This window comes from Taeniopygia guttata, chromosome 12 (assembly GCF_048771995.1).
Source record: "Taeniopygia guttata chromosome 12, bTaeGut7.mat, whole genome shotgun sequence".
NCBI lineage: Eukaryota > Metazoa > Chordata > Aves > Passeriformes > Estrildidae > Taeniopygia > Taeniopygia guttata.
In genome coordinates, this window is record NC_133037.1 from 5,940,160 (window position 1) to 5,962,491 (window position 22,332).

The 22,332-nt window shown below is 43.2% G+C and overlaps 1 protein-coding gene across 28 annotated transcripts in view; it reads left to right on the forward strand.

Moving 5' to 3' along the window:
* The window catches only part of MAGI1 (membrane associated guanylate kinase, WW and PDZ domain containing 1), a 325,672-nt gene that overhangs the window by 69,965 nt on the left and 233,375 nt on the right, over nucleotides 1-22,332 (forward strand). The gene's annotated exons all lie outside the window — the stretch shown is intronic.

Sequence of the window (22,332 nt, forward strand, 5' to 3'; positions counted from 1 at the left end):
TTTTTTTAACTTGTTCTCAGGCAATTGGAGGAGGGGAGGGGAAAGGGATCTTGGGCAGAGTTGTATGCACTAGGTGTGTGACATATGAAAATAAATTGTGTTTTCTGCTACTTACTCAGCTGGTTTGGGCACAAAATGAAGCATGAATTTTTTCCTCCCAGACTAACAGCATGCTTTTTAAAATATGAAGTTGTCCTCTCACTTTGTTACCTTACCAACACCTCCAGCTTGGCAATTCTCATGGATTGCAGTTCAATTTAAATTCCTGGTCAAAGTGTTAGATAAAACCAGTGCTCCACATCAGTAACTTACCTGGAACATGCATGTGGGTGTTTTAGCAGGATGGATTGGTGTGCTGGGTGTTCACTCCTTTAGCACTCTTGTCTGATCTATAGCAGCTTGTTTCAATGAAGTGCTGTGAAATTCCCCTCCCTTGGGACCCCTGTGAGCCCCAGAAGGGAGTTTGTGTGGGGAGTGGGACACCAAACCCTTTATGGGCTCTTGGAGCCTGTCTTTGGAGACTTCACAGGGAAAGCACTGTCCATTTGGGCAGGGAAGGGAGTTTGGGTGCCTGCTGTCCACCTCTGGGGGTGTCTCAGCCCCTCTCATCTTGGCTCCCTGTGGCTTTTCTGGAAACTTAAATAAGATTTTTGGATAATGCTGAGGATGTCAGAAGTCACTTGCTATTTGTTGTGACAGTGGCTTGGGAAATTTTTGAGCCAAGATAGCAGATCTCCCATGTGTGAAGTGGTCCAAGGGCCACTGGTGCCAGGACATGCAGAGATGCTGCAGAGCTCTGCTGCAGTGCATGCCAGGCCTGGCTGGGACTGTGTGTGTACTTCTGCAGGCTGCTAGGGTAAAACACCTCGCAGAACTCAGCCTGAGGCAAGGAGACAGCAGGAAAGGAAGAAAGGTCAGGAGGCACCACTAATTCTTTGCTTCTTGTTGGTCTCCTGCATGTCCCAAAACGTTTGGACTCAAAGGCAAGGTGAGCAAGGTGGAGGAACAGCAAAAGGAGGAGTTGGTGGCCTGGTCTGGGAGCCTTCAGGGAAGAAAGGGAGAAGATACAGGGAGTGTTTTCTACTGTGACCTGAACATTTGTCAAGTGTAAAACCTTCACAGCTCGAAGCTGAGTGTTTTGGCTCCCTCTGCAAGGTGTTCTCCAAATGTGTTAGTGTCTCTCCCTGGAGGCATCTGTGCCCAAAGTGCTGCCAGTCCTTAAACAGAGCACTTGCCATGGGCTGCTGTATAATAAAGCAGATTGGGAGGTACAAGCAGTGAATTTTCCTTCTGAATAAGCACATTTTCCCTGCCTCTTCTAGGAGCACACTTAGTGCTACTATAAAATGTGTAAACCTAATAAATGTCACCTCTGTGGATGGATTTGGTGTTCAGTGTTTTTTTCCCAGATTGTGTGCTGGCCCCTCCCGAGCTCTAGTTCCATAAATCAGGGAGTAATGAGTTGTGTTACTGTCAGGGGTATCATCTTGCAGTTTGGCAGTGGCTGTGGTCTAACAAATGGTCCCAGTGTGGCAAAGCCCATTTGAAGAGAGCAGAAGGTAGGCTTGTACAGAAGTTCTGCCAGCAACATCCATCAGCAATTTCATCTCTCTCTTATGTCTTTATTATTTTTTCTGGTGTTATGTTTGCTTTGTGTTTTCAGGAGACAGATTGCTCTGATTTCTAGGGAGAAATAAAAACCACCAAAGTTTGGTCAGAAAGCTTTTGCAAATGACTGGGAACTCTGAAGTGTGTTGGTCAGCCCTCTGGGCTGTGTCTAATTGCTCTGTCTCCCTGCTACCATGGGAAATTTACAGTGATTACTCTGTTCTTTAAAATAATGAAGCTTTTCCAGACTATTTTGCCTGTAGATAGTAAAATGTCTTCTGTTTACCGTTGCAGTGTTACAGCTGCTCTTTGCTCAGACAGGGAGGGATGATTTAACTGCAGATGCAAAGTGTGGTGGCACTGGGGGAGTTCAAGGCCAAGCCTTCCTACATTTTTGCATGTTTTCCTTCTATATATACTGACTTTAGTTTTTTAGAGCCGCAACAATAGCAATGACTATTTGGTATAAGAAGGGAAGTGAAATGAGTTTTGAAGTTTGAGTGGTATTGAGGAAAGGCAGCAATAAGGAAGGGAAACTTAAATGAACTGTAACATCACACATTTGGAAATATGATAAGGACTACAGTTTATCAGAGACTACCTTTCCCTGGAATTAAGCAAGCAATCCAACATAAAAGCAATTATTTCTGTACCCAGGAGTTTGACCATCTCATTTTTCATTTTCATGGGATCTTCCAAGTAATCACGCCTAATGACATATCTGCAAACCCAGGGCAGTACATTGCTGCAAAACTCTGAATCTAAACTTTAATTATAAGAAGAATGCTTTCTTCCTTTGGAGGGACTATTTTTCTGCGTTCAGGAAATGAAAAGGAAATTATTTCACTTTTGTATACAGGAATGCAAATGTCAATTTTCTGATGTAATGGGAAAGACTTCAGGTGGGATTTAGTGTTTTTGGCTCAAGGCTTTGGTGTGAAAAATGGTGCCTGCCTGGTAGATCCCTCTTGGCTATGAATCTGAAGTTCTTCATTGTATGGAACCTGTCTTACTCATAAGGTTTGTGTTGTGGGGGGAGGAATTAAGCTTTTACTCATACTTTGCCCTGCCTTATTTATCAATTGCAACATGAAGCACAAAGTTAAGTTAAAACAAAGAGCTTGTGTATTACAAGCTCTTTGCTGGGAATCCAAACGCGAGTTAGTGCCTGGGATTTTCGGTCTGTTTATGAAAGGTCAGTATTTAAGAGTTAAAGATTTAGTATATCTGTTTCAGAGATCACTATTGCCTTACCAAGTGCCACAAACATGGCAACATCTGAATGACACCAGTGTGTCTGTGTGTGAAATGATAGTGTGTGCATGCCAGGGTAAGGCTTGCCCATGAATTTAGCCTAGGCTTTAGTGACCTGTTAGTAGATGCAGTTTTATTACCAGATTTTTTTCTTTTTCTGAGGATTAAGTGGCATTTGGGGCATGTCAATTCAGTCAACTGATGCTTTTGTTAGTAATGTGCTTTACTGAAGCAGCGTGGTCTGAAAGGGGGACAGAACTGGCATTTAGTTATGTGTAGCAAAGATGGAGGCAATGACTATGTGAAATACATGTAAAACAAACAAAAAAAAAAATCCCAATTCCTTTTTCTCTACCTATAACATCTGTATGTTCAGTGTTACCGCAATAAGCAAGAGATTAAAGGCAGCAGGAGCTTGGAAGGGATTTGGTTTGTGTTTGCAGTTGGCTCATTTCTTGACTCCCTGCACTAGGGAGTGGAGCATGGAGCCAGCTGGCCAGGAGCTAAAGCCAGGCTCTGGGCTGGGACTGTGCTTTGAAACTCTAGACCGAGGATGTGAGAGCTCAGTGAGAGGCTGTGCAGGATGGGAGAGCCCTGAGACACAGCTTGGGACATGTGGCAAAACCAGAGCTTTCCCTGTGGGGAAAAGTGCACTGCCAGCCCTGCTCCTGCCCAGTGGCCATCAAGGAATCCTGGAGACCTGTTTGGGGTTCTGCAGAAGTATGTGGAGTCCCAGCCAAGTTTCTGAAAGTCAGAAAGATCTTTCATGTTCTGGTAGCAGACAATCAACCATATTGCCAGTATAAAATTTAATTGCCAGCATATGGGCCATTTGTCTGACCACAAAAGCTTTTATTCACATGCTTTAAATTTTTAAAAGCTTATTATCAGCAGAAATATCACACAGCATGAAGGGATTTCTTCTTTTGCAGCCACAGAGATGTGTGGCACAGCAAGAGGGTGGCAGGAGTGTGCCACCACCACTTTGGCTGTGAGCTGGAGTGTTTGGGGTGGGGAGCCCATGCTGCTGGGTGAGTAATCAGCAAGTGACTATTAGCCATGTTTGTCTGTGAGGAGAGGAGGAGCTGGGCACAGGGAAGCTCTAATCCTTTGTCAGAGACCCTGGTGGTGTGTGGCTGCTGTTGGGGTCATGCAGTGCACTCATGTATTCAGATCACTTATTAAGAGTGGCATGTGGCATTCTTGCAGGTACAAAATTATTGGGCAAAATGTCTTTATTTGTCTCTTACCAGGTTCATTTGTGTATAGAAGTGCCACTGTGGTGTGGTACCTTCTGGTCTCATCTATTCATAGCATTCTCCTGTTGTTTGTGCAAGTCTTCTGGAGGAGAGGCTTCTGAACATTTTGTAAGACTATGGAAGTGTGGCTGTTAAAGCACTTGAAAGCACTTATGACTTCTCTCCAAATGATTAGATGTCAAATTAGCAATGTCCTTAACAGCAAAAACATGTACTGTCCTGAATTATGAACAAGGTGAAACACATCACACCATCGGCATTAGGTAGCTAAAGACAAACTGTTGTTCTTTTATACAAAGCACTTGAAGTTCATAACTTTGTCAATCAAAACCATAATATTTTCAAATCTGCTATTTATTTAAAAGCTGTCTGGACTGCAAAAGAAATGTTATCTGCATGAGCTACTGAGGTGTTACCCCTGGTGAAGGATAAAGATAGATCTTGGTGTTTCATTAGCTGCTTTGTGGAAGATTTCTCTTTTGTGTGTTTGAGATACAAAACTGGGTCATTTCTTCAGACCCCTAAGTGCCAGGAGGAATCATACCTCATACAATAGTTTTAGAGAATTTAATGACATAATTTTCCTGTTTTTGCCTCAGATGTTCCAAACCTCACTGGCTTGGTGGTTAAAAGCCTTCATAAGGAGCCCTCTCCTGTGCCATAGTGGGCAGGTGGGCACAGCAGTGTCCAAGCTCCTGGTGGTTCACAGAGAGTGGCATTAGTGTGAGTGCTCAGAGTTCTAGAGGTTGCCTCATGTTTTGCATCCTCTCTTTTTATAAAGATGTTTTCCAGCAGATGCGTTTTTATTTATACCCAGCCCAAAGCTTCCCTGCCCTGCGTTGGAGAGGGTTGGTGTGGGATGCAGGGAGGCTCTGCTGGCAGATGTGTGCTCATGCATTTCTTGGGAATATTTGCCAGTCTGGCCTCAGCCCTGATTTGTCTTGGCATGGCATTACCTATTTAGCACTATACAAAAATAGAACATATCCTCCTGTTCTCTACAGACTGTCACTTTTTAATTGCTACAGAGGCAGCACTTCAAAGAGTTTCTGTAAATTTTTTTCCCCTTAAATACAAAATTTTTCTCACTTGAAATATCATTAGTGGATCAAAGAAGCCTTTATCATTTCCTTGGGATAACTGCTAAAAGCTGGTGGTTACGTTCTTGCAGTGGCCAGTTTCTCGGATTATTGTGTAATTAATCATCTTATTGAAGGAGAGAAGATTAAATGGAAGTTAAATCATAACTAACTTCTTTGCATCATCCATCAAAATTCATCAAGGCCTTTCCAGAGCTTATCAACTCCTTTCCAGGTTATGAGTTTGTCTCTCCCCAGCAGTCTCAGCTGTTTCTGTCTGAGTTGTTCTCCTGTTGGTTGGGACAGGACATTGGTCCCTATGTTAAATGTCACCATAAAGTATTATAAAACATCTTCTGAAGGGATCTTGGAAATTGAAGTTTTTTGTTACCAGAGATGATCAACTTTTCTTCAACCTGCCTGAGCAGGTATTTATTTAATATGCCCATTAAAAGACCTTCTAACAAAGACATCCTCTCAGTTCTGTCAGGTCACTTATCTCCTTGCTTATCAGAGATGAGAAGCAACAGCCAGAATCTGGATCTTGGGGACATTTGGGCTTGCTATACTTAAAATTTCTCTCTACATGCTTCTCCCTTAATTATCTTGGGTGTGTTTCCTTGTGATTCTGGTTGCTAATTAACATAGTAAAGATTATTCCTGTGAGTACAGTCAGGGTTTTTTTAAAAGTTTTATCTGCTGATATCTGTGCACAGACTGCCTGAAAGATTGAATCATTTAATTAAAGAAAGAACAAACAAGAGGATTAATGTAATCTATGGGATGGGGACAGGAGACTGGAAAGGGTCAGGCAAGAGCTACACAGGGCCCACTCCAATGCCTGGTGAAAGGCACACATGGTTCACTGCCTGCTGAAATTGGTAAATAGAAATCCTTTAATGCTTCTGGCAAATAGCAAAATCTTGGTGTCAAATATGAATGTTCTCATTTACATTTAAATAGTTTAGGTTTCCTTATGTGTGTCACACATAGGATAAAACAGTGCTCTGTTACTGCAAATATTACCTGTAGTGAAAGTAAATATCATTGTCACCAGTGTTAATCTGCTGCACTCAGGAGTCTGTTTCCAAATATTGATTTCTGGTAAATGACCTTTATCAGTGTCGCAAGATTTTGTTTGGAAAATGTTTTGTGTCAAAGCCTGGGAACGTTCATCGGTGACCTGGTTACATTTGTTAGTAGCCATCAACATCCATTTGCCTGATGTCTTACAGACCTGCGAAGGGTAGAGCATCCTCTCTCTCAAAAATTTTGGGGCTCTGATGATTTGGTGGCCAATTGGGACTCAATTGGCAATTGATTGGCAATCACTGAGTGATTGAGAAAGGAAGAGAGATCAGCAGATCTCAAAGCTATAGGATGACCACTTCCAGGGACATCAACTTTGTGTGAATTTGAAGCCCCAATGTGGATCTGAGTGTGGCACAGATGTTTAAGAAACCATTCTGGCCTGCAGAGCTGGATGCTGGTCCTCATTTCCCAGCTTGGATCCAAAGCTGGGGACTGAGTGAACCTCTCCTACCAAGGGATTTTCTCTTTTTAAAAATTATTGCAGTTTATCAGGGCTGACTTGGAAATAGCTTACTCATCTACATAATTAGGCTATAAATAGCAAAGTAAATGAACTTGCCTTTCAGCTTTACAATGAGGTTGTTTTTTCTTCTTGAAGCTCAGGAGACTTATTGCCCAGTATGTGAGTGATTTTCCTAAATCTTTGTCTTTGCTAAAATGATGGTTATTCATTCTGGGGTTCTATAGAGTCAGGTGTTATTTGGGAGTAATTAAACAATGACTTTGAGTTATAGGAGCCTGTGAGTGACAATGGCAGTTAGGAAAACCTCTCCCATTTTTGTATTCTTCTGTATAAACTATGAAACTGGAAGGTAGAGAGAGACAGGACAAACAGACATGGTTTCCTGTTGGCATTTTCGCTACCTCTGAAATAAAAATGAGATGACTGAGGTCACCAGTTGGCTACAAGTCAGCGAGTTTGTGTTGGAAGCAGTCCTGCCCCTTGGCCAATGTTATTGATAAACCAGATAACAGCTTCTGCCATTGAAGTTTGCACTTAATTTATTGCAGAGAAAGTCATGCTGACTGTCCCTGTAGATGGTTTTTCCTATTGGGATAGGCTCTGACTTGGAGCCAGGATTCTGGCATGGATGCTGGAGGAACAGCCCTTGTACCAGCTGCTGGGTGCCACACGGAGCAGCTGATACAGGGGATTGGGTTACCAGGCTAAAAAGTTTGTTTGCTGCCTGTTGGGAAGTGCTTATCTAAAAAAAGGCGAGAAACTCATGCTTAGTTTTTAGATGAAAATCAGCCATGCACAACAAGAAACAGTTTAAAGTGGCTTGAAACTCAGTCTCTTGTGATGCCAGAGTAGCAGATGGCCTGTTGTCACTGCCGATGAAAATTATGTTAATTAATATATTACAAAACTGACTCTGGTTGAACATTTGTTTCTTATGAGCATGTGATTATCAGCTTTTATGGAAGATAAATTTTGGGAATATTTCAACTGATATATTTCTCTGAAATAGCTTTCTGGAGGTTTAATGAGCTGTTTGTTTTTGGTGCTGTAGTGCTAAATGGATATCAGTCATTCTGCTGGTGTTAAAGAACTTGGAGATAGTGGAAAGCAGAGTGAGAAAACCTAGAAAATTCTCTGAGAGTGTACACTCTCACCTGCTGCACACGTGGGTGCCCCAGGGATGGCCACACCATGGCCCTGTCTTGAGCAGCAGATGTTTCCCATATTTACAGCAGTGATTTTATGGAGGGATGGATTGAGTGAAGATCTGGATTCTTTCCTATTTGTGTGCCATTTATGCACCCTTTTTTGCTCTAAAAGAAAGCTGCAGAAATCCAGGATGTTTTCAGGGGACTCTGCCCATCATGTAGATTTTCTGGGTTTTATTAAACGCTGGCTTGAGGATGGATGTTTCCTTTGGTAAATTTCCCAAGTCAGGGCCATGACCATGTTTTTACAAATAAAAATTAAGTTTTACATGGCCTGATAGAATCAAGATTTAATTTCTGTTCTTCTAAATTACTGAAAAGTCTTGCATGCTGGCACTGAGTGCATTCCTTGCCTGTGGAAGCTGCTGGCTCAGGCTGAAGAATGGATTTGACAATAGCAGGCACAGATGCTTCACAAGGTGTAAATCCTCCCCAGTGGCAGATGCAGATAATTTGTCCCCTACTGTTAGCCACATCCTGATCTCTAACAGATAAAGACTGACTTAATCCCCAAAACATGAGCTTTAATATCCTTTCCAAAAGCCTCCTCCTAATTCGAAAGGCCCTGGTATGGTTTTCTCCCCCTGAGAGCTCTTCAGGGCTGTCTGAAATTCAGGCAGAGAGGTGTTTGCTGGAAGGGCTGGTCACTGCCTCAGAGCTGCTACCAGCTTCCTCTCTGCAATTTGCAGGCTGCTGACTTTTGTTTACTGTTTATTAATTGCTTAAAACTCATTTTATTATCTCCTCTTTGACTTGCTCTCTTTCTTATGCAGAGTTGTTTTTGTGGTGATGCAGCCCTTGCTGCCATGTCTTTAGTGTGATACAGCCCCATTCCTTCAGTTCTGCAGGGAAATGGAGAGATGGGGCTGTTGAAGGCACTGAGCATTGCTTTGTTTTGTGACCAAAGCAGCCCTTTCCCATCCCAAAAGGCTGGGATTTGCCTTCCTGCAGGTCAGCACTGGCTGGGTGGGATCAGGAGCCCCTGTGTCTGTGCAGGTCCCAGTGCAGCAAGTGAAACCCAGCCTGACGCTGGTGCCAGTGTGAAGGATGATTTTGCTGCCACAGTGGTGATTTTGGCTCAGGAAAGCATCTTGGGTGAGTTGTGAGAAAAGCCAGCCTTGCTCTGTGCAGAGAGCTCCGTGCCCTCTCTGAGCACATGCCCCTCTGCAAAAGTCTGAGCAAATCTGACTTTTACCCTCCCTGAAACCATGTGTGATGCTGCTCCACCCCAGTGTTTGTTCCCTGGGAGGCAGCAGTGACCTGGAACATCTCCATGTGCCTGACTCTGTGTAAGCACAAGGCTGACCCTTCCCTGCTGTACTGAACATTTGTGAAGCATTTGAGATCCTGTATGGAAATTACAGCAGAATACTTTGGTTGTATTTCCCTAGTCTCTGTAAAAGCACAGTGTGAGCACTTGTTTTGGACAAATCTGGAGGGAGTAATGAGCTTGTGTTGAAGGTTGAGGAGTTTTGATTTTTTTTTTTTCTTTTTAGGGAAACATGTTTGTTTTAAGTAAATTGAAAAGGACTCTGAACACTCATGAGAGCAGCTTTTAATTGCTTTGTAGCAAGTGTTATTTTTCTTCACAATCTCACAATTAACCTACTCCCTGTGGCTTCCCAGTGAAAGTTCTGCTGTTGGTACAAATTGATTTTGCCTCTTCCTTTTGTATTGGGAGGAGAGGGGAAATTAATTCCCAGTGCCCTTGGCTCACTGGAAATCTTTTCCTGCCAGGGTCTCTGAACCTAAATGGTGTTCTGGGATTATTTAAGGGCTGAGCATTTTGTATTATCCTGAATGCTATTTCACTTCCTTCCACCACCCCTCCAGTCTTTATTTTTCCTAGAATTTAAATTACAGCTGGTATTAGTGATGAGCAGGATTACACAGGTGTGAGTGACTCAGTGATAAACCTTGTGTTTCAGTGGCTTGTTAAATTTGCAGAAGAAATGGGGAAAAAATCCTGTCATTTTGAGCTGAAAATGTGAATGCCAGAACTAAACCAGCAATTCGTTATATTTGAAGGAAAGTTTGGACAGGGATTTGCTTGCCTAATTTGAAATTGTCTTTGAATTAGTCTGTGGCAGTCTTTGTATGAAAACTCCAAGAGTTTTATTTTGCTGTCAGTGCCTAATCAGTGCATAATGGCAGCTTGAGTTGGTGAAGAGGTGGCAAATCGTGTAGTTTGCACAGCTTCCAGGGCCATAAATAGACTCTGGCACATATTTCTTTTAAAACCTTGATTTGTGCAGCAAATAAGCATGTGTGTAAGCATCTCACCAATTCCTTTGTGACTCTGGTAGTGGTAAGAAGGACATTAAAATCCCAAAGGAGAGCAATGGGTCTGCGTGCGAGTGTGCCAGCACGGACACACAGCTGTCTGTGCACGTGCTGCTGGTGTCTAAAGTTTTCTTTTTTTTTAAAGTGGAGAGGTGTGGGAAAATAGTGACATTAGATACTGCTGGCAAGCCCTGTGTGCTTTGTGCAGACATGGGATGGCTGCTGGAGGCTGTGGGTCATTGTTCCTGTGCAGGGTGGATCACACTGACCTCAGTGGTGGGGAAACGGTGCTCAGGCACACCCCAGCCTGTGAGCCTGTGCTGAGAGTGCCTGGTGTGTTCTGGATGTGTCTTCAGCTACATCCAGAATGAGCAGATATCACTGCAGAGGGGAAAACACATCTTCCAGTCTGAGAGTGCACAGGAGAATGGGAAATGATGGCCGGAGGATGTCAGAAATCAGCCAGGAAGGATTTCTGAGAACGTGCCCTCAGCCCTGAGAGCAGCTCCACCGCCAAGAGGCTGCTCCTGGCAAGCAAAAAGGGAGACTCTGGGTGGGGGTTTGGAGCAGTGCTCAAGTCAGTGAACCAAAGGTTTGCAGCCACAACCAACTATAGGTAACAGATGGTTTGATCCTGGAGCTGGAGGTCAAAACCAAAAGGCTGGTGATGTGGAGCCACATTTGTCTTGTCTTGCTCAGCAGCCTGGTGTGGTCATCTGGGGGAGTGTCAAATAAAACATCCAGCCTGCTCCTTGGTTTCAGCCCATGTTGCTCCTTGGAGGAGGACAGAGGGGTTCCCAGTGACCCTGACCAGACCATGCACAGTGACATGGCCATCACTGCCATGTCACACAGTCACACTCCTTTCTGTGGATCATGGGTATCTTTTAGCAGTGCTTTAAATGCCTGTGGTCACAGTCTGTCTCACCTTAGGATAAAGTTTAATGTATATCTGTTTCTTTAGTTGCTGTTAGTTGCTTTGCTCTATAATTTTTGGCTGCTTCACTTAAAAAATGGATCTCAGGTCTGTGCTTTCATTGCTTTGCCCTCTTGTGTAAGTGATGAAAAAGATGTGCTGAGGATGTCAGCCTCACTCATCCCTTGTACTTCTGTTGATAGCAGGGTTTTAAAAGGCATAAAAATAAGTGATCTCATTCTGTTGCAAATATTTGTAGACAGAACTGCCTTTATCATCTTTTTTTCTCTCTCTCTCTGTATGTGCATGTTGTTCTTCTCTTCACTGTCTTTTCTCAAATACAGTTTGACATAGAACATGTCCATACAGGGATCTTCAGGAAAGCTGAATTAAATTAACTAGAGGTGTGAATTTAAAAAGGATTATTTAAACCTCATTAAACCTCTGTGTTTGCACACTTTTCAAAATTAAAGTTGCTTTAATTTGATTTCAGTTCACTCCACTTCCAAAGTGGAGTAATCTCAATTTAATTAAGGCAAATTAATTGAGTAAATGTCCAAAGAGAGATTTAATGTCAGGTAGAAGAGGAGCATTCAGGGAAAATGAGTAAAAGGGAAGTCGAAATTATTCAAATCTAATAAAAGCAGAAACTCTTTCCAGTCTGAGATGTTGCAAGAATTAGATGTGATCTGTGGCAAACACTGGAATTGTTATCTTGTAAAGGATACTATCAACAAGTGAGAGCCATTTCTTTTGGCTCATATGAACAAACTCTCATCACTCCTTCAATTCTGGGCACCAGCCCAATATTGTGAAAGGAGAAAGCTACGTGTATTGAATGTCTTTTCTTTTTACTTTATTTATTCCTTTAGGAACCAGAGTAGATTTATACCAAATAATAAGCTGTTTGTTTTTATTTTACCTCCCTGTCTCCTCCATCTGTTTCTTGCACAATATTTTTCTAGTGCTTTTTTTCTTGAAGAGAAAAGAGATTGGGAGGCAGAGGGATGAAAACACATACCTTCTTTCATGTGAAGGGGCTTGTCTCCACCTGTGCAGGGGGTGCTTGGCAAAATCTCATTTCTACCTTTTTTTCCAAAGAAATTCAGGTAGGTCCCCATCTGTCAGTTCTGCAGGAGGTCCAACAGCAGCAGTGGTGAGGAAGGTGAAGGGGTGTCATTGATGGCACCAGGAGGGTGGAAGGCAAAGGCAGGATGTTACGTGGTGCTGGAGGTGCTCAGGTGACCTTCAGTCTGATTTTCATCATCTGAGAAATGCAGTAATTAATGAGGAACCTTCTCTGCTGTAGAGGCAGGATTTGAGCAGCATTAAACATCATGAAAGCCAGGAAAGAGGTGTGATCTACAGTCCTAAGACCTGTTTCCTCTTTGGACCAGGGGTGTTAGCTTTGTTCATGCCTGTACTCTCATTGTTGGGTTAACAAATCCAAGCATATGGATGAGGGATTCTGCAAGTATTTTCAAGTTTCCTTGCTTTGCTTCTGTGACAGAACAAATATTTAATTAACTGAAGCTCATCCTGGGATAAGCTAGGCCAGCACTTTGTATTTTTTATCCTCTTACGTTGTATTTTTAACGGTGGGAATGAGCTTCTCTGGGTTTCTTCTTGGTAGGCTACTGATTTCTCTAGCAGCAGTAAATTACATTATGTAGTTAGAAAGCTTGAAAAAATTTATGAATACAGACATAGGTATTTAGATTGACCTGTGTTAATAAGGCAAAAGTATCTCTTACATAAGTAATTTATGCTTATATTTTATTCAGGCAATTTATTGCTGTGGAATTGATGATAGTGGTCTTTAGACACCATTTAAAACTAAAGTAATAGCTAATGAAGGTGAGTTGAAATGAATAAAAAATCCTGTTATGTTTGATTTGCACATCATCAGAGAACTAAAATGCCATTGGAGATCTGTCAAGGCAGCTCTTTGGATTTGATATTGCCCTCTAGCAGATGCAAACCCTATTTCTTTGAATTGGAAACATCTACATTTTACCATCAGTCAGAGCCAGCAGCCTTCTATGCCTGAGTCACAGGACTCAGGCTTTCACAGGCTCTGCAGTGAGACATAAATGTGAATTTCTTCCTGTGGATGTTCTCCAGTTGACTGATGGTGAGCAGTTTCCTAAAGATGGTGCTTTTTGTCAGCCAGTCTACCATCATGGACTTTTTTGGATTCTTTAGTACTCAAATGAAGTGAAGACATTCCTGCTGTGCTCAGCATGTTCTCAGCAGTGTTTCTGCCCTCTCCTGCAGTGTGTTTCTGTCTGAAGGATATTGCAGCCAGTGCTGGAGCCCTGAGTTCCCAGGGAAGGCAAAGTGTTACCTAAGAGTTGCATCAAGTGTCATTGCAAGATCTGTAGTAGCAATAGGAAATGGTTAAAAGGAAACATCCCAAGGCTCCTCTTGCTGCCCAAACCCATTTGACTGTAAGTTTCAATAATCTCCCAAGGCACCCTTTAACTTTTGAAAGGTTTTTGGAGATGGCTCAGAGCTGGTGAGGTCCCTGGCACACGGTTTAGTCCCGTACCCTGTCTGAAGGTGTGCTGTTCATCAGCCCTTGCCTCTTTCTCCTGGAGTTACTCAGGACTCTGCAGTGGGCTCAGTGAAGTCATGCACTGTGTGGAGGTCAAGGTGATGTTGGGTGGAGCAGCAGCCTGAATTCTGATGTGCTGTCATGAAGTAAATTTGTCCTGCAAATGAAGAAAGTGCCTTCAGGAGGACAGGCTTCTTGTCTGGACAGCTGATGAATGGATTTATCTAATGAGGCTCATCTTGCATGTAGCCTATTGTATGTGTGTTTGCCAGACGTTCAGGATGTGCCTCTTTGTTGATTTAACATTAGAGGTGCATCAAAAGTTACTGATTTTAGTCTTCAGAGCTTTTTTGTTCTTCCTACTACACTCTTACAGCTCCAGTGAGAAGCAAATCCTGAGGGAGTTTGGTGTGCTACTGAACTCTCATTTCAGGGACACTGTTGTAGGGTTTTAATGAACATTAAAAAAAAAAAAAAAAGCTGAAAGTTCTTTCATTAGACCACTGGGTATTGTGCAAGTTATTAAGCTTATGAGTTTGTTTTTTTTTTCTTTTCTTGCGTTTCTTTTTCCTGCTATCTGCAAAACCAGGCTTTAGGAAAGGAAGACTGGGCTGGTTTGTTAGATGGCATTAGGAAATGGATGTGGTTTTCTTTCCTCTCTGCAGCATCTTGCCTTTTAGAGGAAAGAAGCAGTCAATGGGAAACAGGTGGTGATCGGTGTAAGAGTTTCTGTAAGCTGTATCTGCATACTTGAACTTCAGGTCCTGACATGGTTTCTTGTCTTGCCCAGACTGTGCTGACAGTTGTAGCTCTTTTGAGAAAGCTGGAATGAGCAGACAGTGAAGCCTTTCAAAATAGGAGTTACTTTATCCTTCCATTTCCTATTGTGAAGCCTCTCATTGGGGTGAATTTCTTACCCCCTGCAAATCAGACACTGAAATGATGGAAGCTCTGCCCTCAAAGCTTGTTTGCCATATTTTAAAAGCAGAGAATGTCTTCCCTGTTAAGAACAGAGATCAGAATGTTTCACACCCAGTCAGGGCCCAAGAAGAAATCCAGCTTGCCCCTTGAACCCTCTTGGAAACGCCAGTCCCTGTTCCCAAAGGATGCAGCCAAGCATCTCTGTCAGTGAGGCTGGGTGGAAGGCAGTGGGAGGATGCAGGAGCCTGGGTACCTCCCAGCTCCTGAGAAGCTGAGCTGCTGGAACAGAGTGGGAATTGTATTGTTGTTCTCTGGGGCTGGCTGACCTCGGGCTGAGCTCTGGCAGAAGCTCAGTGATGTGTTGCTGCTTTCCCATCCTGTGCCAAAGCTTTAATGAAAAACATTTAAGGAAATATTAAGGAAATAGTTGCAATATTTGTGTCTGCTCTCCATGGCATAAACTGCATTTTGCAAATTCCACAGTGTAGCAAAGCAAAGAAAAGGTTTTCTCATCCTTAGTTTTGAACTGTGGTACAGCTTATGAATGAGCTTCTAGCAAAATTAACAGACAAATGTTAATATTTAGAGCAAATAACCTTTCTTTTTTTCCCCTCAACTTTCTTCTGCTTCATTGTGTAAACTAATTAACAATAAAGCCTTAAACAAGCACTGTAGCAAAGTAACTGTTGTCTTTACATATATAATGGTAATTAAAAGGCATTTCCTTATGGTCTTTCAAATCTAAATCCTTATACAATTGGATCTCTCTACTGCAATGATTTTCAGAGGTTTCATTAGTTCTCAGTGTACCAGCATTTATCGCTTTCTGTTCTCTCCTGAAAACTTAGTGGCTGTTAAGATTGAGAATTGCATTGCAGTGCTGTCTACGCTAATTAGTTTTTTTTTTTCCAGCCGTGGTTTATGCCTCAGAGATGTGCTGCAGAAAAGAAAAACAGTTAGATAAAGAAAGCTGTTACAGAACTAATGAATCTGTGCAGCTTGACTGAGAGGTGGCGTGAGCTGATGGCAGCAGGCTCTGGGGCAGGGAACACTTTGGGGACAACAGTCCACAAAGACCCTGAACTCACCCAAGTGAAACATGACCCCTCTGCCTCCTTTCTGTGACTGCAGAACCAGATCAGGACAGCCCTGTTAGTAAATAAGAAAGATGCTGCCAAGAGTGCTTCGTGCTCTGTCATTAAATGCTTTGCTGCCTTCCACCAAGGGATGGGATTGAAGCATTGCAAGATCTTTCCCTGGAAATGTAGCTGGTAAGGACTGAGTGGTTTTCTGTGGCTTCCTCCATAAAGGTGCCTCCTGTCTGCTGCAAGCACACAGTCCTGTCATGCTCCTTTCTTCTCCAAGGTTGAATGTGTGTGGAAACCTCATGAGCAAAAAACCCCACTGGTTAGGAGGCCCTGGCTGGCCTGAATTGCAATTCAAAACTCTTCCTTAGAAATGCAGTGCCAGGCTCCAGGTGCCCCCCAGCATGGGCAGTTATGGGCAAAGGAGAGGGTGGAAACCTTGGAGCATCCTGTTGGTCCCAGTGCCAAAGCATGCAGTCATTCTGGTTAAGAACAGTCCCGTTCTTCTGACTCTTCCTTTTGTGCTTAGTGGTGTCTCCTTTGTTTAAGCAAAAGCGATTGTGCCAGGATTTTATTTGTAAGGTGTTTAATGGCCAGGGCTGCTGTGATCCTTGGTGCCTCTGAGATGGACCCAGCAATGTAATTCCCTCTGGCATGGAGCTCTGGTCAGAAACCTGCTGCTGTAGTGCGGTCATTGACAAGGAATACAAAAGTGAAAGGTGTTTTAAGTGGGTTCTTTTTTTCTCCATCCCTCCTTTTAATTTTTAAATTTTTTTTTTTAGCCTATGGCTTTCAATCAACAAAAAATAGTGTTCAGCTGTAGCCAGCATTTCTGCCTCTGCCATTATTGATGGGAAGGTTCAAATTGAAGATTCCCTGTAGCAGCCTGTCATTTTGCAAGTGCCAGTAGCCAGACTTGAGACTCAGTCCTGGCGGTGAGGACTGACCCTGCTTAGCTCCAAGCTGGGCTCATCAGGGTATGAGCAAGTCTTAAATCTGCCACATAACAGTCAGCTACAGTGGTTCTGCACAGTCAAAGAAATACTGTCTTATCTCCTTCATGTAGCATTGGCATCTTGACTGGGGGTTGTTGTGTGTTTTAGTTTACATGCAGTGCCTCTGGGCAGATAGCTGCCATAATGAGGCTTTCAAGAGTATTAAACCTTGGAATGGGGAGCTAATTTGGCTCTAAATCAAGAGATGCAAACGCACAGGACTGTCAGAGGGAGAGGGAAAGATTAATCAGAAGCTGTTTTGATAAAAACATCGTGCTTTTGGCAGAAGTCCTGCTGAGCATGCTGCATCCAGGACACACGGCTTTGTTGTAGTCTTTTACTTCTTCTTCTCTCCAACTGACATTAAACATGAGAATTAAAGCAACAGAGATTAACATGTCATGCCCAGCTTTTCATTTGTCCTCCTTTATTTTTTCTTTTTCTGTGAGCTACTCAGTTTTCCCTTAATTCAGCAGATTATGTATTTTAAGGAAGGTTGATGCTACAGCATGTTGGTGGCAGAGGGAGGTAAAAAGTCTTGCTCTCCATCTGGAATTTCTTCATATAAATACGTTGTTGTATGTTAATGAAAGAAAATTATCTTTGTTAGCAGCCTTTCTTCTGGCAATAAGCTTGGCATAGCAGGAGTTTTGTGGCATTAAGAATAGAGATTTATTTCCAAATGACCATCTAGACTGTTCAAAAGGATTTTGATTTTCTTAATTAGTTTTTTCTGCTCGCATTTTTTACTGTCTTTATCTTCTTTGCTTGAGCAATGCAAAGCTTTTCATTTAAACACATGTACTTGCATTTCTTTGATTTTATTCTGCTTGATATAATAAATGCATCCAGACAGTGTTATAAATCTTCTTCTATGTGATTTCTGCCCAAAATGCTCATTATAGTGTAATGAGTGTTAGTAGAACCTCTGTATAAATGGTGTTATATCACAACAGCATTCTGATATGAGGAAAGATAAAGGGATTGATCTGTTCCAGAGCAAAAGAATGTCTGGGGCTGTGGTGCCCCACCTCATAATCCTGCAGAGGGGACCTAGGAATTCTGCAGTGAAAGGAGCCATAGCTCACCAGGTGCATTTTTTTTTTTTTTTGCTTTCTCCTTGGAGGGTATATCTTTACCTGTGAGCAAACCATATGCAATACTGAAACAGCCCTTAAGTACCTAGTAGAAACTTTTCCACGGCACAGCACAAAGGTGGGCTGCTGCGCTTGAGCGGTGCCAGTGGTCAGCCGGGCTCCCTGTACAGAACACATCTCCTGGTGAGTTGTTTCTGCTCCCTCAGGACACTAAGTGGTCCAGTTTGCTCCACTTCCAATTTACCTGCTGAAGCTGGTGGTGAGACAGACATCAGAGAAGTTGTGGAGCTGCCTGTGAGCTGTGCTTTTGCCCTATGGGATGTCCAGGGGAAGGGGTGAGCATCCCTTGGCTGGCAGGCTGGCACTGTGCTCCTGTCCTGTTCTGCTTTGGGTTTTAAAGGTGGAGAGTAAAGCTCTGAACCTGCTCAAAGGCAGAGCAGAGCTGTGAGCCACCACCTCCCACCTTTTGATGTCTCTGGTTTATTAGATTCCTGCTGTGGCTCTCACCTGGATGGCCAGACCAGAAGCAGCTCCTGAGGGATGTTCTCCTGCTGGGAGGGGCTGATGTAAAAAGGGCAGAGGAGGCTGAATTGTGACATGCACCACATTTGCTGGAAGTGAGCACCTGGGAGCCTCTCCTGCTGCTCTGGCAGCCTTGGTCTGTTGCACAGCACAGAATGGGAGTGCTCCTTGGCTAAGTCCTTGTTAGTGAGATGTTAAACTGAAGTCCATTAGTCTTCCAGTGAATGAGCTGTAGCACAGATGCATATCTTATGTTTTTTAGAGGCATGCAGCAGGTAGAGCTAAACCAGCCTCTCTAACTGTGTCTTGTTGCTTTATTTATCTGCAAAATGTGCTCTCCTGCTTTGCTGGAAGCCAGAGTGTTTGCCAGCCTGGCTCTTGTGTGTCTCTGGGATTTAGTTTCCACTCACAAAGGCTGACTGCTGCTATGCAGACAGAAAACCACAAAACTTTGATTTTAGTTGGCAGTCATACTTGGACCACTGTAAAAGAGAAAACGTATCTGGGCTATGTCTGCCCATAACTCGCCCACCCCTCCACACTTTGACCTCTAAGAAGAGATCAAGGCAAATGCTCTGCTCTGGATTAGAGTTGACACAGCTTTGAGATAGACTATTCCCACCTTAGAGAAAGGGTAATGAATCTGGGGAAGCTTTGGGAAGGTATAGGACCCTGAATGTGTCTCTAATGCAGCCAAGTTACTGCAAGTTATGGAGATGAAATTGATGGACCTGAAAGTCCAACTGTTTTGGGTGCTGATCAACACCTGCTTTTAGAATTTAGCACCTTCTGAGGATATTGGTGGCCCCTTCAGCAAGCTGCCTTGGGTAAATCTTAAAAGAATCAGTGCAATTCTTCCCTGCAGTGAGGATGTTCTTGCCTCTCCAGGACTTGCTCCCCTGGGAAGCAATGAACCTCTGTCTTTGCTCTTGGCTGTGTGTTCTGCCCATGTCAAGGTGTGTTGGGTGGCCTTTCTGACCCTCCCAATCTGCTCATCTCTCATCTGCTTTGTATGACCACAGTGCTCAGAAGCTGTCCAGCTGAGCACAGTCCAAGGTTAGCACAGTTCAAGCAATTACAAAAGGAGGCCTTGTTCTCTTGTTTAACAAGGCAAAAACATCACTACAGGTGTTTGGGAGGAGTTGCATAGAAGATGCTCTTACATCTTTTCAACAGACTGCTTTTTACTTTTCTTCTCAATTACCTATTGGTTTGTTCTTCTGTGGGCCCTTTTCTCTGGGTGTTTCAAACCCAGAGCATGTTTTTTGAGTGCAAACTGCTCTTTTCCTCCACTACACACATGTATGGGTGCACCCACACGCTCGTCTGGCAGCACTCAAGTGTTTGTGTTCTTTATAAAACAATCTGCTTTGTTTCACTACAATAGCACAACGCACACGATGGCTGTCACTTTTTGTGGGGAAAAGCAGCTTCCTTACATACTCATCATCCAGTGCAGGAGAGATTCCCCTTGTACCCTCTCTGCTTTTGCCCTGCAGAGCCTTTGTGGTGGTTCAGCTGCTGTTGTTGTGTGCTGGCCTCTGGCTGGCACTGCAAAAGCGAGACAGGGGCTCCCTCTGGAGCCAGCACCACTGTGGCTCCAGGGACTGTCTCTTGCTGAAGCTGTCATGATTTTCAGCTAAATATTTTAACCCAAGCAGTCTTTAGTTTTACCATTAAGGAGGCCTATTTCCTGCCCAGTGGTATTCTTAGAAAATAGTAATTAGCTCAAAAGTTCAAACAAAAGCTGTACAAAGAGGGACATGGACTTGATGCTCTATAATTATTATTTTATACCTCCATTTAGCTGTCACCTTCCATCCCAGAAGTTTCATTTCTCAAATAGAGATTCATATCTTTGAAATAATATCTGTGCAATATTTCTATGGATAAATTTCACTGAATTTGCCTGGCTGTAAGTGGAATTATCCCTTGTCAGGATAGACCAGTACAGCAGCCAGCATACAATGAGAGCAGTGCTGTGGTTACTGTGCATGCTCCTGGGTGAAGTGATGGTCCTAAATAGTGAATACCATTTGCATTATTGGGGTTTTCTAATTAATTCTTTAGATAAAGTAGCAGTATTGCTTTGATTGCTTTCAGGAGAGTGGGCAGTTGTACAGGGCTGTACACTTAAATTCAGCATAGCTGGGTGTTGCTGCACTGTACAGGATCCTTAACTGGGCTTCTAGCATCAAGGTTGTTTTACAGACAGAGAGTAGGTGACAATCCTGCCCCGGACAGCGTAAACATTTGTGGCACATAGCTCAGCCTGTGAGCAAAAGCTGCCTTAGAGGATGCCCCCTGAAGGAGATGACTGGCATTTTGGCTGACTGGGGTGGGCCCAATGGAAGTTTCTTGGATCTGGGCTTCCTGCATGGCTGCTCCTGCAGCAAATAGTGCCAAATGTGTCAGGCTCCCTTGTCAGCCCTGTCCTGGCATCATCTCTGCCTGTTTAGGGCTGAACCAAGGCTGGGTGGAAAGCTGTGACTGGTGTGGGTGCAGTGAAGCAGTGCTTCTGCCTGGTGTGCTGCAGGGCTGGAGTCTGTAGGATTGGTGCTGGCATTGTTTGGGTCAGTTAATCCTGACAGGATGCTGGAAAGGAACTGGGGGGAAGGCTGGGGAAGGGAAGGGATGTCTGGAATGTGTAGGTTAAGACTCATCTCTAACTTGCTGGATTCTAGCAAGGTCTGGGGCTTGTAACCTGTGCTGGGAAGGAGGTGTGGTCATCCTGGTCAGTGTTTGTCTGCCTGAGAGGTTCCTGGAGCAGATGGGGCAGCAGTGCTCTGGCTCTGCTATGGACAGTCCTGTACCCTTCTCATGTGCCAATCTCTGAAGTGTCACCTCAGATGTCACCTGTGCTATGTGCTGGGAAGATGGCAACTCCTAGAGTACCATCTTCTGGAGAGGGTGGATAAGCTCTCTAGTCATGATGGGGGGGATTTTGCTTAATTGTTCTGTTTATATTCTCTTAGCATCAAGACTATTTAGTATTTCTATTTGTATCATTTCTGACCTCGCAAAACTAAGGAAAACCTTCATCCCTCCTTTTGAGACACAGCATCCACTAATTTTGATGCATACCAGCTTCTGAAGAGCCTTCCTTAGCTGCTAAGTGCTTTCCAGAGGTGTCTGTTGGTATAAGAATGACCCACAGAGATGTTCAGGCTGTGGCACAGTAGTTGCATTCCCTGGGCCCACTTGTGACAGTTTTCTGTTGTGCCTCTGGAGCTGGTGTGAAATCAAATGTCCTTTGGCAGCCTTAATTTAAGAAACAACTTGGCATCAATCCTCTGCCTTTGCCAGCCAGATGTTGATTCTCATGCCCATTTGCTGCTAGAAAATTTTAGGATAAATTGGACTGTTAAATATTTTGGCTTTCATTGATTTTCTGCCAGTATTTGTTTGAATGACTGCTCTGGTGCAGGAAGTCACACTGAATTCATCAGATTTTCTTGCAAGCTGGATTATAATGGTTTCCTTAGCATTGTACATGGCTATATTTCAATATAAAGAAAGTTTTGACACAGATGCTGAGTTTTTATTATCAACAGGCTTTGTGGTGTCAAGGAGTAGAAAAGAGTCATTGTTAATTGTGTCATTATACAGAGCCCTGATCTCAGGCTTGTAGAAATATGAGAGCAAATGGAGAGCAAGTTTCCTTTGAAATGTTTTGAAAAGGTTTATTAGCAGGGAAATTGATGTGGAAAGCCCTGAATGGGATGGCACAGAGTAAGGTATTGGAGCCAGTGTTGGCTGCTCCCTTTTTGAATGAGTACTTGCCAAGGAAAAGTATCACAGTTTTGCCTCCAATCAGAAAGGAATAATAACTGGACATGTGAATTAATTGTGTGTTGTTCAAATAGTTGAATTAAAATGTATTTTTTTCTTTTAGGTTGATTGTACTTGCTGTATTTTCTAGCAATTTGTTAAACTAATATGTAATTTTATTTTGTATTGTAAAGGGATGTTTTATTTGTAATGCTTTTCATA